The sequence below is a fragment of the Streptopelia decaocto genome (genome assembly GCF_964273445.1).
Source record: "Streptopelia decaocto genome assembly, chromosome: 2".
Classification (NCBI taxonomy): domain Eukaryota; kingdom Metazoa; phylum Chordata; class Aves; order Columbiformes; family Columbidae; genus Streptopelia; species Streptopelia decaocto.
The window spans coordinates 129,922,161-129,938,988 of record NC_138655.1 but is presented as its reverse complement, the minus strand read 5'-3'; the positions used below and the strand labels follow the sequence as shown (position 1 = coordinate 129,938,988).

The 16,828-nt window shown below is 42.1% G+C and overlaps 1 protein-coding gene across 3 annotated transcripts in view; it reads right to left on the bottom strand.

Annotated features, from left to right (window-relative positions):
- Positions 1 to 5,841, bottom strand: part of HYCC1 (hyccin PI4KA lipid kinase complex subunit 1) — a 46,590-nt gene extending 40,749 nt beyond the window's left edge. For all 3 annotated transcript variants that reach the window (XM_082046955.1, XM_082046957.1, XM_082046956.1), the window contains exon 1: positions 5,762 to 5,841. The gene's annotated coding sequence lies outside the window, so the exon portion shown is untranslated. The remainder of the gene's footprint in view (positions 1 to 5,761) is intronic.
- Between the last annotated feature and the right edge of the window lie 10,987 nt (positions 5,842 to 16,828).

The following is a 16,828-nucleotide window of genomic DNA, read 5'->3' as shown; positions in this document are numbered from 1 at the left end:
TTTACATGTATTCCAGCCACTTCCTTTAGTACAGAAAATACTACAGGATTAAAAAGAATTTAAAATACAAACCAATTGTCTTTATATGAGAACAGGGTTCAAGTACTTGAAAACAAACCACAAAGATATTGTACAGTCTTGTCCATTAACCAGACATTCATGAAGACCTTATATTTTCCAGCACTAGCTTCAATACTCAGACTGCTAGACAGATTAATTATTGAGTATTAGATTTCTCTATTGCGTATTTAAAGTGTAACGGGCTTCCTGCCCCCTTTCTAAAAACAGAATTGCAGTAAAATATAGTAATAGTACTGATTCATGGTGTTTAGTATTAACAAAAATATTAATGCTGCATGCACTATTCATCAGGTTGAAGTCAACGTCTTGCTGAAGCATAAATATTTATCCAGAGCAAACAACAGGAAACCTTAGGAGACAGCATGGCTTTAAGCACTGAAAGGAGTTAATTAGTATCCAGTTCAGCTTCAGAGCATACTACGCTATTTTTAATTAAAGGTTAGCTTCCAAATAGAAAAAACTAACAAAACGCAAAGGATATCTTATCTCTTACCTAAAAGAACCTTCTTTAGTAGCTATCAAAGGTGTCCAAAATATACAGTTTCTGTCACTAAATTTAGAATGAGAGCTCTTATGTTAATTAGGATGTAAAACAAATACTCAGCGACATTTGCATCAGGAAAAGGCATGTTTTACTACTCAGCTAGTATTGCTTTTACCTAAGTGTCTTTGTTATGCTTTGATTGCCACATAGCATTTCATCTCACCAGGCGTTAGAGACGGAAGAAGACAAACATACATCTGTTTTGGAGAGATAACCCATTTCCAGTCTTCGTCTCAACAATCAGATGATTCTCCAGCAATAATGGTCATTTAAAACAAACTTAAGAAACTTTTTTCATCCACACCCTCACTTTTCGACGGCATTCTCCATACAGAAGAGTGACAAGTATTAAGTATCTGCCCAAATTCCACATGCTTTATTGATGCCAGTTCTAATAAATAGTACTCCTAGTAACAACTATTTATCAAACCCACTTGCATTAAATTTGTACACCATTTAGAAGTTACACTAAAGGCTTACATGAAACCCTTAATTCATCACACTGAATCAAACACACCAACATCCTCCCATTTCTAGTACTGCAATGACAAGAAAGGGTTACTTTTGGACAACTTCAGTACTCATTTGTCCTGCAAGCAATGCTGCTTTTATTCACTACCTTTCCAGCTGTTATCAAAGCACGTAAGTTCACGTGGGGATGCGTCTAAAGAAATCGCTGTAAATAACAGCCACCCTCCCAAACTAAGCTGCTATTCTATTTTTATTCTGCTGCTCACGAACATGGTCCTAATTAGGACAAGGGCTTCACAATGCTTGCACCAGAAGTACAAGAAAACACTTCATACCCTGCATTATTTTAGATGTACTATACACTGAAAACTATTACAGTTGTTGGATCTTTCTGATGTTGCTTTTCTTTTTTTTTTTTTAATCTAATCCAGAAGTATTTGAGTTTTCATGCTAACAAAGTTCCAGCACAAATTGTAATAGAAAACCGATGATTTACAATAAGAACAAACGCAGAAGCATTTCACCCCTTCAACCTCATGGAAAACTTCTTAAATTTCACCAATGTTCCAAGTAACTTCAAATATTTAAAGTGTCAGTTATTTATAAGGAAAATCTTGAGAGCATGCAGAGCACTTCATCTTAAAAGTGTGTGCCTACACTTACAGTATACATTAGAGTATGGGAAGATTCTGCTCAATGCAGGAACTAATAAAACACTTTAATAGCATGCAGAGCTTGAGCAGCCTAGAAGCTTTAAACATGGTCTTGCAGCAATGTGCAGTTCCCACACATTTGAAGTATTTTCATACTTTAGCACTCTGTCTTCAACAACACGGATCTGACATAGCTTTCAGTCCTTGTCCTGACACCACTTTGTTATTGCCTTCCAAGATTATCTCAAGAAGCATTTCAAATAAATTAATCCAATTTAAGTTCCTAATTAACTGATGCTAATAAAACAATGCTTTAATTCCAACACGTTCTCCACTCCCAAACGTGCACTTAATAGGTCACCATTTCAATCCTGGCAAATGAGGACAGCAAGCTGCCAAAAGGGCCGCTTTTTTTTGGAAAAGAAAGAAAATATGGATTTAAATAAAAGATATCATGCACACAGTTCTAATTAAGGTGTGGGGTTTTTTATACTCACATAATTAAACACAACAGCATTAACAAATCAAAAGCTGTAATTTTGTTGAGCAAGAAAACTATCAGATTTCAGTAACACAATAAATAATTTCAAGTACATCCTACCAAGTACAAACCAACACACTGAAAATCACTGCATACAAAGTAGAGGTTTTAAGCACATAGTATTTTCATAATACCATGCAAGAAATCTTAGATATTACATAGAGTCACTCCAGTCATCAAGCTATTATATCTCAGAAGATAAATACAAATTGGCAGACTTCAATTTTTCTGAAGTGTAACAGATTCAGACTCTAGTTCTCCTCACTTCACAGACAACAGAGCACACACACAGTGAAGGTCGTATCATCTGTGTTCTCAGTTCCTATCCAGTATGATGGGGTCTCCTGCTTAAACTTCATGCCTGTTGCTCCAAGAATAATGACTGCTTGGTAACTGGTAACCCCGTGATACACAAGTACAGTGATTCATATGCATTAATCTCCATCTATGCCAGCAAAACCACCCGCACAAATCCTATGGTAGACTTAAGTATAAGCTTTGTACCCAATCATGCATTTTTTAAGAGAGGAAGCGTGCCAGGTTACGCAGACAGCATATTTGCCTAAGTAAAGCCTTGGGAATGAAACCTGGCCTGGTGATCCACCTAAGAGATTTAAGTCTAAGCTTGTATGTTTGTAGAGTGCCCAGGTGATCTTTGTTAAGAATCCAAGTGCTACTGCATTTTAATATTCTCATCAATGTAAACATTTACACCTCATCAGAGTTTCATTTAAAAGCCTCAAATATAAAGAGTGCTCCATAGGCTCATAGTCCCAAATGAAAGCCTGGGAACTGTGACTTTTCTCTTACAAATCACACAGATTTCTCACACTATGCATCTTCTAAACAACCTGAAACAAACAGGTGTCACATCAGGCCATTAAAAGTATGTTTATTTTCTAATTAAAATAGCCAGACATTAGTCAACACTAGATAACTAATAGGTCTCCAGAACAAACAAGCATTTTCATGTTGCATGGATTTAAAGTCACAGGTTAAGAGAAAATCAAATATTTACATTAAGGCAGGATTTAATGATAATGCATTTCCTGACATGAAAATACAGAGACGGCAGAAGATATTGGCGTTTTACACTAACGTGTACTAAGAATTAGACTAACTCGGCAACTTACTGCTAGGTTTGATAAAGTCATAACATGCATCAGTAAATGATCTCTTCTCCCAGCTCAGAGCCAGCCCCATTGTGCTAAGTAAAATATAGATGACACATGTCACTGGTAGCGCCCAGCCTTGCAATATAGCACGCACATGCTTGTTTGTGATACAAGTCCTTGCAAAATTAGAATCCCAGTGACTTAACTAGCCAGCTATGCCTGTGAACATGTCTACCATGGACACTCAAGTGGAAGAAAACCCTCTCATTCAGGAGACTGTGGCTGAAGTTCAACGTAATTCTGCCTGTGAAAGCCTTTTTACTTGTAAGAAGCATTCTGAATAAATTTAACTTGTACCTTCAAAACAGTTCAACACTGAAAAGCAAGCAAATTGCTACAGTTAATAAATCATCCAAAGCAATACTGAACTTCCTCAAAACTGTCACCCCTCTGACAAAAGGCCTGTTAAAAGTACCTTGCCTCACAAAGAGGTTATCACAGAAGAGAAGCAGATGAGCTTTGCATTTCAAAAGTAGTATTTTCATATTGTCTTCTTACTCTGGAGGAAAAATATGTCCAAGAACAGTGCCAGATAGATCTAAAACTAAAAGAATATTACTTTAACCAAAAGTATTTCACTGATGAAAGTAAAATAGTTTGGAAGTTACTTTGACTAAGCTTTATAATGCTACTTACTTTACACAACATAAAAGAACTTGTTGAAAGGTGGAGAGGACAACAAAAGCAAAGCACTATCATAGATGAAGGCATTCTGTGAAAAGCACAAGCTTCTGAAAAGACACTTGGCAGCATCTAGCTGCATTATTGGAGGGAAAAACTGTAGAAAAGCCTTTTAGATGCAATGAAAAGCAATCACCAATGTCACTCTACACTTTGCTACATAAAACTGCTTGTTGCTTCTTTGCAGTGCCATTTGTTCCAGTTTTCTTAAAAGAAAAAAAACACACACAAACAAAAAAAAAAACAGCAAAAAACAAAAAACCCCAAAACTAATCACCAAATCTGAATTTGCACCTAATAAAACTTCCTAACAGCAATCACTTAATAGCAACTTTTGTATTTTGTTCTTCTGTAGTTTTCTCCTCACACACTCGCAGTTTATATTAAAAATGATGGAAGATCAGTGCTAACAAGACTTAATAATCCCCAAGTAGGCAAAGCTTTTCCTTGTGAACTTAAGACTCGAAGAGCTTTATCAGGATAGAGTTTGAATTCAATGGGACTGGACGCAAACATGATGGTTTTCCGGATTACAGGGGAACATGATCAGTCCACGAACATCACCTTTGCTTTTACCATTACCTTTAAAACACAAAGCACATAGCAATTTAATTTAACATACGTGTAGTTAAATAACGAAGCCTACACAGGCACAACCCCCTGCAGTCTGCGACACTTCCTTCTTAGGAACCTCAACCGCAAACTCTCAGTAATTGCAACTGTTGCTGCCACCTCTCGCATCCCTACCCACGGACACCGAAGTCACTGCGGCAGGGGAAAAAAAAATAACAAAATAAAAACAACAAACAAACACACACACAGAAGAGACGGGTGAGAATGAAAGCATTTCACAGCAGGCAACTAAACTATGTCCTACATCTCCCAGGAGGGCACACGCGCGCAGCGGGAGCAGCGGGCAGGCGGCTGCCGGACACCCCGCTGGCTGCCCCTGCTCCGCCGAGACGAGCGGGAGCAGCTCCTTTGTCTCGCCCACAGCCCCGGCTGCCTTCTCCCGGCGATACCAGTGCCCGCTGCCCCGCCAGCCCCGAGCCGCCCCGGCGGGGCCACCGCTTCCCGCCTCTGCCCTCCCCGACCGCCGCTCGGAGAGACGGGGCGCGGGAGAACGCCGGCAGGCGGCCAGGATGCCGGCGGCGCTCCGAGGGGACCCGCGGGAAGAGGGGAGCCCGAAGCCGCTCCCCGGAGCGCCACCCCGTGGCCCCGCTCACCCCGCCCCACACTGGGGGCACGGACCTGCTCTCCCCGGCTAAGCGGGAGGAGGCCCGCCGAGCCCGTCACGGCCCCCCGCCCTGACCCTCCACCGCGCCCCGGGCACCGGCCCGTCCCTCGGCCCCGCCGCAGCAACTCCGCCGCCACCTCCCTCCCCACGCGCGAGGCCGGCGGGTAACGGCCGCCCCAGCGGCGCGCCCACGGCTGCCCCAGGGCGGGGCGGGAGCGCCCGCCGCGGGGTCGGTGCGCGGGACCCGGTGCCACCGGGCTCTCCTCAACCGGCCGTTAGTTGCCCAACGGCCGCCAACCGTCCCGACGGCGCAGAGCGCTGCCCCTGCCCCGCGCGGGAAGAGTTGGCTCGGCGGGAGCGGCCGCCGCTCACACTCACCCCTCCCGCCCGACAACGGCTGCGGCGCCGCGGCCGCCCGCGGACTTACTCGCCCGCCGGGAGCGACAGCGGCGACGGCGGGCAGGGGCTGGCTGGCACCGCCCGACCCCGCTGCTGCCTGGCGGGGGCCGCAGCCAATGGAAGGGCGAAGCGCGGTCACGCCAGCCAATAGAATGGCAGAGCGGACGGTGCGGGCGCCCGCGCCCTCCTCTCCCCCAATGGGTGGTGCTGCCCCGCTTCGAGGGCGGGCGGCGGCGGGGCCGGGCGGGAGGGGGCGTCCGGGCTGGAGGGCGCCCCGGGAGGGCGGGTGCCACTGCGTCCCGCAGCCGCAGGCCCCGGAACGTGAGAGGCGGCGGCGGCCCCGGGGGGGCGAGAATAAGTCATTGTCTCCCCGCCGGGGCTGAATCAGGAACGTGATTTCAGCGCCGGGCAGCACCCAGCCCTGGCCATGGGGAAGCCGAAGCGGAGCCCGGGGCGCCGGGGAGGGTCGTGTCCCGAGGGGGGGATGCTGCGGGGAGTGCCCGCCGTCGGAGCTGTCACACGGAACAAAACACGCACCGGCAGCGCTTGGGCTATGTTCGAGGCTGTCCGAAAACACGCACCCCCTCCTCCCCCGGCCCTTCGGCTACCAGCGCTAAGAAATGACAGCAGAGCTGGCGATGGGCTGACTAATGAGCCTGTAAAGCAAAATAAAGTCTTTAACTTCCCCAGCCCTAACAAAGAGACGATTATACCGGCTGACAGCTCCGCAAGGGATGTTTCCAGGCACCTAAATGAGAATGTCTCATAATTCAATGCCTCTTAATTTTTAACAGGCGTTTCTTTATTATTATTATTTAGATGCTGGATTCTTATCAGCCTTCGCAAAGTGGAGCAACTGAGGGCAGCTCTCAGTCCACAGTAGTCTAAGGCCTTTTTTTCAATTACTTTCCTCTTTTTTTTAAGGGTTGGGGTTTTTTTTTCCTACTGACTTCATCCTTGGATTGCTGAGGAAGGATCTTGAAATAAAAATGAATACTGCACACTTAGCTACTTTTTGTTTTAATTAAAGTTCAGTTTACATTTTTTAATACAACCAGAGTTTCTCCACAAGTATGCTTTGAGGATTAGGTTTTAATCCTCAGAAGCACATGCTTATGGTAATCTTCAGGATTAATAAAGATTAAATTAATCGGTAATCTAATTGCTGTGTGGTGAAACCGAAGCAAGGAGGCTGTGATTTGGTCAGTGTCAATACCATGTAATGACAGAGCCAGAATTAGCTCTACCAACGCTGTCACGAAGTGTTGCCCCATATAATTAGTCATTTAAAAATCATGCTCTTCTATTCATTACTAGTTGTAATTTCCTAAATAACTTTGTACAGGTAGATGGCCTGGTCACCAAAAAGTTTGACTTCCCTGGAGCCTTGAACCTGGGGAAATGGCAGGTTCAACGCATTTCTTCAAGATTTCATGGCCATCCTGTCCATGCACGTTGGTGCTTTTCTGTCTGAGCTGTATCTAGACCTGTGGTGATGTACCATTTATTTCCAAAGGTATCTAGTGTATCCTTTGAATGTATTGACAATAAAATGCATGCATTCTTTTCAAGGATCTTTTAGAATACAAATTATAATACATAAAATCTGCTTTTAAAATACATCTTTCTTACTAAGCCATTTGTCTTCAGAATACTCCTGCTGTGGTACAATCTAAATTCATTCTGGCATCAGTTTCTATGACACTGGATAAAATAGGTCTGTTTTCTCAAAATGAAAGATGATGATAGTTCCAACAAAGGTGTAAAAGAGCTTTATTATTTTACTAAGATGAAGAGAGACAATTAAATGCCATAATCTTGGGAACAACCAAATGGAACTTTATGAGTGAGATAATAAATTTCTACCTTAGAAAGAATATACATCTGAATCACAGCCAGAATACTTAATAGTTTGGGGGGTTTTAAGCTCTTCATCCGAGTTTCTCTGCACTTCCACCACTACTTCTGCCAAAAACAGTGCAGGCACATGCAGTTCCCATCACAGTGTTTTCCATGCCTGCTGCCTGGACCTATTCCTGAGCCCCTTCTGCTTTTTGTCACTCTGCAGTTACACAAAACACCAAATCACTTCAGTTTGTAGAGGGGCAAATAGAAAAAAAGCCAAGTTTTTTTGAACACGATTCTGTTCCCTGAGCTGGTTTAATGCTCAGTCCTGCAGTTGCAAGAGCAGCACAGACCAAAGAACAAGCGGTGGGAGCAAAGACAGAGCTGTGCAGGAGGAGTTTGTTAACCTGCATCCTCATATTCACTGTACGTACAGTGTCAGGAGGAGAACTGGGCACTAATGTGGCCTGTGACACACACAACATACTAAGTAACCCTGATAATTGCAAAGAGAGGTACTGAGATCATACTGTCATTAGTTATTAATTTTACTGTTATTGATGTGTTATGACTCTAATGATTAGTAAAAATAATGAATCATCCACAAACAAAAGGCAGGCAAATTCTTCACATGCAATGTGAATGTTCTGCAATGTCAGGTCACATTGTCAAAAGAAAATACTTCACCTTATATTACTTCCACAGATTTTAATAACTCCTGAATTATTTTAATGTTTTAGGCATTCTTACCACATTAGCCTTAAATATTCTAAATGCACAAAACTATATGCAATACATTTTTTCATGTGTTTATATTTCTGTGCATAGATGTTCACATCATTTCCTGTCTTTTAGTCTCGCATTCATGGCAGGTTTTTTGCCATTAGCAATCCATTTCAAATTGCCCTCTAAGAGGAGGGTTACAAAGAATCAGAACTTCTGTTCCATTTCCCCAGTCAGGGCTGCTCAGAGTTGTTTCAGAAACAGTATTTCCAGGAAGAAGTTTCCTTTACATTTCATAAAACATTCTCATTGCTCAGGAACATAATTTGGAACCTACAGCTTCTGTCTGCTTCGTTATTTTTGCTCTGTGCATTTTAAGTTCTTATATTTAGATTGTGAACTATAATGGAGTTGTAAGCTTCTTTAAAAATAGAAATCCTTTATACCAATTGTAATCTCTGTCATAGGACTGTGTTCTTCAAGCTCAATTCAATGCACAGTCTGTTTTTAAAAGATAGTGCATCTGGACATTGGGAAAAAAACAGCGGTTATTTCCAGCGGTTATTTCCAGCAAATCCGTGGCCTGTAAGACACCAAGACGGGACTATTTAGGGAGAGAGACTAACTCCAGAAGTGACATTTTGTTGGTCCCCTGTCGCGGTGCCAGCCTAGGCCAGGCTGGTTGTGACCATAACAACTGCACACACTGCTGGATGGATGGCAGCACGTCTGTGCAGCAGCTCGTCTTTTAGTTAGGATGGAGTAACGCTCACTTCAGAATTAAGAGCGGTCTGTAGTCTTGATTAGAAATTCAGTTAACATTCTCAAAGATGCCCAGAACTCGCATTGCTCTCGTACAGAGCCTTTGATAACTCCACTAATTGGGACTGCGCGGAAGTCGTTCTTCCAGTCAGCAGAGTTCCAAGAGCTTTGTATCAAACACAGAGGGCTCTGGAGACTCCTGGTCTGGCATTCTCCATGAAAACAGTTTCAGTAGCCAAAGCATGTAAAAAGGCAGGGGGGAGGAAGAAAAAAAAAACATGCTGACCTGGGAACAAATACCAGATATTCTGAAACTTCCTTTCAAATAGAAATAAGAAGCCAACACTTCCTACAAAAACACAAATTCTGCAATTTTTATTTTGGGAGCTCTAAAACAACTGACAAATAAAATATTTTGACAGTGTCAGAGGTTTAGTTTTGATTTATGGTTTTCCTCTTAATATTCTAGTTTCAATCACAAGTAAAATATTTTGAAAGCTTTCTCTTGAAAACATAAAATGTGACTTTTTGTAGAAAGATATCAGTTTCGTTTATGAAATCCATGTTTTGATAGCAAACGGCTCTAACAGAAAGCTCTTCACCATATCTTCCAGGAAAGTGAAAAAATCACTAACATCTGTTTGACTCTGAAACACTGAAGATCTCTCAGTCTCAGATTTCTCATATTATCACAAAACACTTAAAAGAAAGATGTTTAAGAAATAAGGCATCTATCAACATTTTGTTTGTCCATTGATTGAATAAAGTCCTTTTAGTAGAATTTCAGGTTTTTTAAAAAATCATACACTAACATAGAACTATTAAAAAAAATTGTTTACTTCGTAGTTTATGATAAGTTTTATTTATTCTAAATAAAGATAGCATTTAGCTTATGTTTTCTACTGGCCTGGAGTTCTCTTTAGGTCTCCTTAGTTTTTCTTGGCAAAACTTACACACAAGCATAATACTACTATGCCTTGATTCGCTAATATTGAAAAAAAACAAAAAAATTGTTATGAAAACACTATAGCAGAATTAAAACCAAAATAGTTAATTTATTCTACCATTCCAAGGCTTTCAAAAATTTAAATTCACATAACTCACTTTTTAAACCAAGTTTGACTTGCTGTTGAAGGCCAGTTCTCTAAACATGTTCTGTATCAGTATTACAATACTAGTGAATAAAACATAAAAGCCCCTGATTTTGATCAAGTTTTAAGGAGAAGCTACTATGAGGATTTGAAAACAGAAAAAGCTTTTTCTTACTGTACCAGTAATGTAAGGCAAAATTTTAAAAACCTAGCAACCAAATAATAATAAACGTAAATAATGCATCAGCTGTCCTTACTACATGAGAGTTAGGAAAACCATTACTACTTCTTCCCCACACTTTAAAAGCAGAGGTTAAAAGCACATATGCAGGTTTGTTAGTGCAGCAGTTCACAAGATTAATTGCTTGAGTGGAAAGACACAAGCATTGCATCAAAGCTCATGTCCTCCAGAATCCTAGAAACAAGCCTAGAGGTGAGGAAGGGGAAGAGGAGAATTACATGGGGGTTTTTCTCATAATAAGTACAGAAATGAGAGCAGGAAAGGCTGTATTTGGGAGGGGGAAATGGGAAAAATGTGACAAGGATCCAGCACAACACCTCCTGGGAGTTCTGTAGAACATTCCCTCTGTATCACCACAGCCCTTCCTGCTTACTGAAGTATCAAAATAAATGCTGCTAACCACCAGGCCTTTTATGCAATATCCCTACGTTGGTATTAGCAGCTCAATTAAAGTATCACAGCTACTTTAATTATCACAGCTGAGCTGGATTTCCTCTCCCTAACCGCAACTGTTTGTGGTGCCTGACTGGGAAGAGGAGCAGGGAGGGCTGATGGAGACGCTGCACAAGTAAAAGTGAGAAGAAAATGATGTGGGGCAATCCAAGGATTTTTACATGTTCAGATGGTCACTAATTGTCATTCCTACAGAGAATTCCTCTCCCAGCACACATGTGCCTGGGCATGCTGACAGTATTTTGAGTGTGTGTATTTATTGTCTCGCTGCTGGACTGCGGACAATGAACAGCTCAGTTTACAAGGGCTGTCAGACACTCTGACCAGCCCAAGAGCTGCATATAGTTTTCAGGAGATACTTACAGTCCTGCAATGTCTCTCAGCGAGCAAACTAGCCCATGGTGGGACCCGGGGGATCCCCCATGAGAAGCCCTGTCCCCCAGGGCAGCAGCTGGGCCAGGGCAGAGCTGCTCAGCATCTTGGGGTGCTGGGTTTGCAGGAGGCCGGTCGGGCTGTTCTCACCACTTCCTCCCTCGGCATGTGGTGAGATGATGAAGAGGGTGCGGTTGGGCTCAGAGCGACCAGCTGACATTTCATTACTGCTTGGTCTTGGGTCAGGCTTGTCAGCTTTTCCTTTGAATCACGAGAGCTGGAAGCATACGCTTTCATAAAGCCCTCCCTTCTGGTGTAATCCCATCAGCCCCAAGAAACAGGGTGCTAGAGCCAAGCCTACAGAGTGCATAACATCTTCTGCTGGCCCAGAGAAGCAGCCTGATATCCTGCTTGGACACCCTGACACTGGCCTGTGTTAGTAAGCCCATGGCATGTGTACTGTGTTTGCTTCCCTACAGAACTGCTGGAAGCAGCCCTGCAAAGCAGCATCAGTGTCTCCATACAGCAACATCTTTTCGGTCTGACCCATGCCCCATCTACCCCCAGCTGTAGCTCTTCCGGGGTGCAAGAACCAGTCTGGAGACTCCACATGTCAAGCAATTCCCCCCGGGGGAAAGTTAAGGCTTCAGCTAGATTATGAAGTTTCATAACCCTGGGAGAGGATAATGTTTATTTTAAAGCAGATAAAGTGACAAATTACAGGGCTAAGCTGCAAGGGAGACAGAAGATGAGCATTAGGAGGTCCTGCTCTAAGTGTACAGATAGCACTGCAGCTGGAGCAGGTTTCTGGAAGAAGATGTAGAATTACCATCAGCTCAGCTTTCTGGGAGCAGATCAGGTATATTTGACCCTGCTTTAAGACAGATACTGAGAACTGAATGATATCTCTGTGATTATCTTCTGGTCTTCTGGGCTTTTATCAGCTGTGCTTACTCTCTCTTCTCAAAGTAATGGGTTACAGACTGAATATTTTAAGACTAAAGTGAAACTCAGAGTGCTAAATTACAGTGTTACAAAATGCTTTTAGCATAAGTATGAGAACACTGTGAATGGGAACATAAGTATTCTTAAAAAGAAATATATGTCTAACAAAAATATCACATATTTTAAGCAAAATCCAAAGCAAACATGAGGTAGGCAGTTATCTTTGTTGCCTTTTCTGATAGATTATAGCTACGTCTCCTGCTTTTATAGTCAATAGCTGTATCTCCCCAGTTCCTAAAGCGTTATTGTGGGGGGTTTTACAGTTTGTTTTCATTATTAACTTTGATAGTAAACTACCCTAAATTTCCTGAGGATTAATACCTGCCTTCCCCCCCCCCCGCCGCCCCAGGTTTTATAATCGTTTCTACTTTGACAGTGCCAAAATGAGATGATAACTTATAAACAAGTGCATTCTTTGCACTCCTCTCATTAACCCATTTATTTTAATATAATTTTACGGGGCTTTTCTGAACAGCCAGACAGATGTCTGTTCTTGCTCTGTCAAGAGCATCAGCTGCTTTGTTTTGATTAACTATTCTGTTTTCCTGCCAGCAGAGAGCCTTTCCACTGGGTCAAGGACAAAATTCCAGCCAATGTTTTTTTTAAGAATGTGAACAATGAAAAAAACCTTGCCAACAAGACTTGCTTTCCTCTTAGTGTGGTAGGTCACAAATTTGGTTTAATCATTTGGCCATTTTCCCTAGAATTTCTAATGCTGATCACAGAGACTCGCTTCGCTCTCGAAGACTGGACTGAGGAGGAAAGTCAGACTCTTAAGTTAATCAGGCCATTAGTGCTCCACTTTCTTGCTGTCTACTTCCCCAAAGCCTGATATTTTAAAGAAGAAAAACTTATTATTCATAGGGCTATGATCTAGATGAAAGAGAACATTCAAATTATGGACTTGTTATTTGATATAGCTGTTGATTTTTACAAACTCACATTTCAGCTCAGCAGCTTTCTTGCTTCACTTGGCTCAGCTTGTGCTCTATTTTATCTGATGACATCTTACATATTATCATTCTGTTACGAAGAACACAGATGTGGCTGAAATTAAAAAGGGACAACACACACTAGATATGTATCACACATTCAATCAGAACTGTTGGGAGTTTGAAGGTAGGAAAAGGTGTCTGATTTTTTTTTTTTGTAAGCCAGAACTTCATGATCTTGCCTGAGAAACCCAGATCAGCCATTTAACAACAGCTAAACATATGTTTTTCAAATTCTTTTGTAGGTGTATATGTTGCAGCCTTGGAGCCCTTGTGCATGTAAAATTGCCAGTGAATGACTTGTGTCTTGCCTTTTCTGAGGGATTGTTCTGTATTTGAGAGATTAAAATTATACCTAGTAATAATATAGGGTTGTGGATTTACCACTCAAAAGCCATCATTCGCTTGGCAGATATGACCCTTAAAACTGACTGGGCACCCAGCAGCTCAGGTGCTGATAGGTGTGGAGAGATTCATTCTTGGTAAAAAGGAAGGAGGAGGATTTGAGTTTTCCTTTGGAGAAATCACTTCTAAAGAGTACTGGGGTGGAGGAGGGGGAAGTGTAACAGAAAGAATGTGATCACTTTGAACAAGGGCTGTCATACAAATGAAACTATATAGTTGAAAAAAAAAAAAGGCAGTTGACAAACCTAGTATTGCACTTGCATGTGTGCTCATATGTATATATATTTATGGCTACCTTCGGAGCACCTAAACATCACTGCCACGGACCACAGCCCTGTGTGACCTGACTGGTGACTGTGTTTTAAGAGTCACCCTGTTTTTCGAGGCATTACACAAATTAAAAGCTCTCTATAAATGCTGAGCATTGAAAGAACAACTTTGTTTTGACAGTAAAAAGTCTGTTAAAATAAAGCTTTTTTCTTGCCTTAGCACAGGTCTCATCACCAGTATCCCCAGCAGTATTCTCCATTGTCACAATGACATCTACTGGAGGGGATGGGGTTCAACAGAGATTTCTCTATCCAACTGTTGACACTTCTAACCTCAGCCTGGCTGGTGCAAATTTGCACACTGCAGTATTGAAATGTGTAGAAAGAAATACGACAACGTTAGTGTTCTAGATATTTTAAATTGCAGCTCCCTCAAGAGACACGTGATAAAAAAGGACTAGAGGAAGTGATTCAAACCTCATCTAATGTGTGTAAATAAAAATGGCCCAGCCAGATAATTTTAAATTATTACATGAAGAGGAAATAAAGTTGTTAAATATTTATTGAAAGATACAGATAAGCATTAACTTTAGAAGAATATGTATTATTGTGGCACTCCAAAGATATACAACTCTGAAACATGGGTTTGTTAAAACAGATGAGATATTAGAAATCTACAAAACAGCATACATTGAAAAGAAAACTGTGTCGGCCAGCACAGGAAGGACGCAGGAACAACCACAAAACCACCAATGAAATGCAGAGACTAAATTTATTTTTGTTTCCTCGCCAACCAGGGGATCCCTGAAGCAGCAACCAGGTGGGCAGAGGCACACAAGTGGGGATGAAGGCACCGTTGAGCTCAGTCCATCCTAGAGGATCACTAAACCTGCTGTTTTCACCTCTATTTCAGGGATTCATGCAGGCAGTGTTTACCACTGTGCTTTGATCTTTCCCACAGCAGGGCAGGAATCTCAAACATGTTGATAAGGTGCCTCTAAGTCTATCACAGGCCTGTGTTGCCTAAACACAAATGTTCTACTTGTCCAACACACGAGGTTAAACAACAATCAGTATGATATATATGTTTTTCTCAACCCCAGCTGCAAGTCGCTTAAGCATGTTTACAATCCTCCTCACCAATCTTCCATTATTTTCCCACAAAAATATGCGCAGTGCTCTACATATGAGGTTTTTAATTTTGTCAACAATAAAAATACCATATGTTTGTATGAAAAAATAGTTTATATTCTTGCAACTCTTATATTTTGACTTTGTACTTGCAAATGCAAATAGATCACATTAAATGAAGAGAAGAATTGAGAATGAACATGTTTTCTGAAGCATCATGTAGAACTTTTTTTGTTGGAAATGAGTTTCTGCGATTTGTTCAGATGAAACTGGAGTTGCCAACCATTCAAGGTGCATTCTCAAAATAATTTTTTCAGGGAAGCACACTTGTTTCACTTTCAGCCCATTCATCACTGCTAGACTATGGCTGCACCCCTGCCAGAGGAGGTCCAGTGTCGCAGAAGGGATGGCATGTGCCAAGTCATCTACCTCTTGTTCACTCTGTTGTGTTCCCTTACAGTGGAGAGGAGCAGAGAATAATGATGTTGGGGCAATGCTGTGTGCCAGCAGGTGGTATCTGCAGGCTCAGGCTGTGTCTGGGATGGTCTCCATGGGTGCATGTGGGTTCTGGCTGTTGCTTCTGGGTAAGTTTATAGAAGAATTTCCTGGGAAAGAAGTGCACACACTGGGCCAGATTTTGCCACAAAACCAAACCAAACAAAATCAGTCCTGGTCAAACAAATCTGCAGCCTAACGCTGCACAAACCCAGACTCACCGGAAAAACAAAACAAAACAAAACAAAACAAAAACTAAAACAAAAAGGCTTAAATTTAACAAAAGAAGGTTGTTTGCCTCCTGGAGTTCCCCGTTCCTTCTCGCACAGGAAAAGAAACAATAACAGGTGTCTGCAGATGAGCACATGGTCTGCAATTAATGAATTCTTCAGAAAAAATACAATATACAAAGTCAGGAAATTCTTCCACATGAAGGAAATTCACTGGAATAATGGAGATAGGTGCGGACAGAAGAATAACATGAAGAAATTGTTGCAGATGGCATCAGTGGTGAGAGAAATGTGGTGGAAAGCAAGAGGAAATGAGGCTAGTGCGTGTGTCCCATGGGGCTTTGACAAGAAGGCCCTGAATCTTAAACTTGACAACAGGCAGAGATACACTGAAGGATTCAAACTGCAAAAACAGCTCTTGCTACTGACAGCAATGGGAGATAATGCAGAACAAACTGGAAAGAAGCAATGGCTGTGTCTGGGAGGCCAACAAGGAAAAGCACCGTGGATGAGCTGTTTCTCAGTCTGTGAATGGGCAGGAGCCTGATCTGCCTTCTGTCAAACTCCCCGAGTGTTCCTGCCCTACATTTCAAGACATCTAGAAATCAGAAGACCATTAGCAAGATAATTTGGCAGCAGATGACTGCCGCTAAAAACAGCCACCTACTGCCCAAGGTATTAGGTCTGGCAGGCTAGAAACACATTGCAATGCTCGGCAGCTTAGAAACATGCTGCAAGGTGCCAGTCACAGGGCTGAAAGAAAACCAACACACCCCTGGTAAATAACCTACCTCTATTAAAAAGGAAAAAAAAAAAGATGCTTCAAAAGGATTTTACAAAAACCTTCTTCAAACAACCCCACTTAGCCAACAATTAAGTTAAATCACACTTTTAGGAAACACTAGTGCCTTTTCTTTGAAGGACATCCCCCACATTGCTGAAGTAGTAGTTGCAAGAGCTACTTGTACATGCAGCTATTTAACACCCACATACATAAAATACTACCCTTATGAGGAGGCAGAAAGAGGCGAA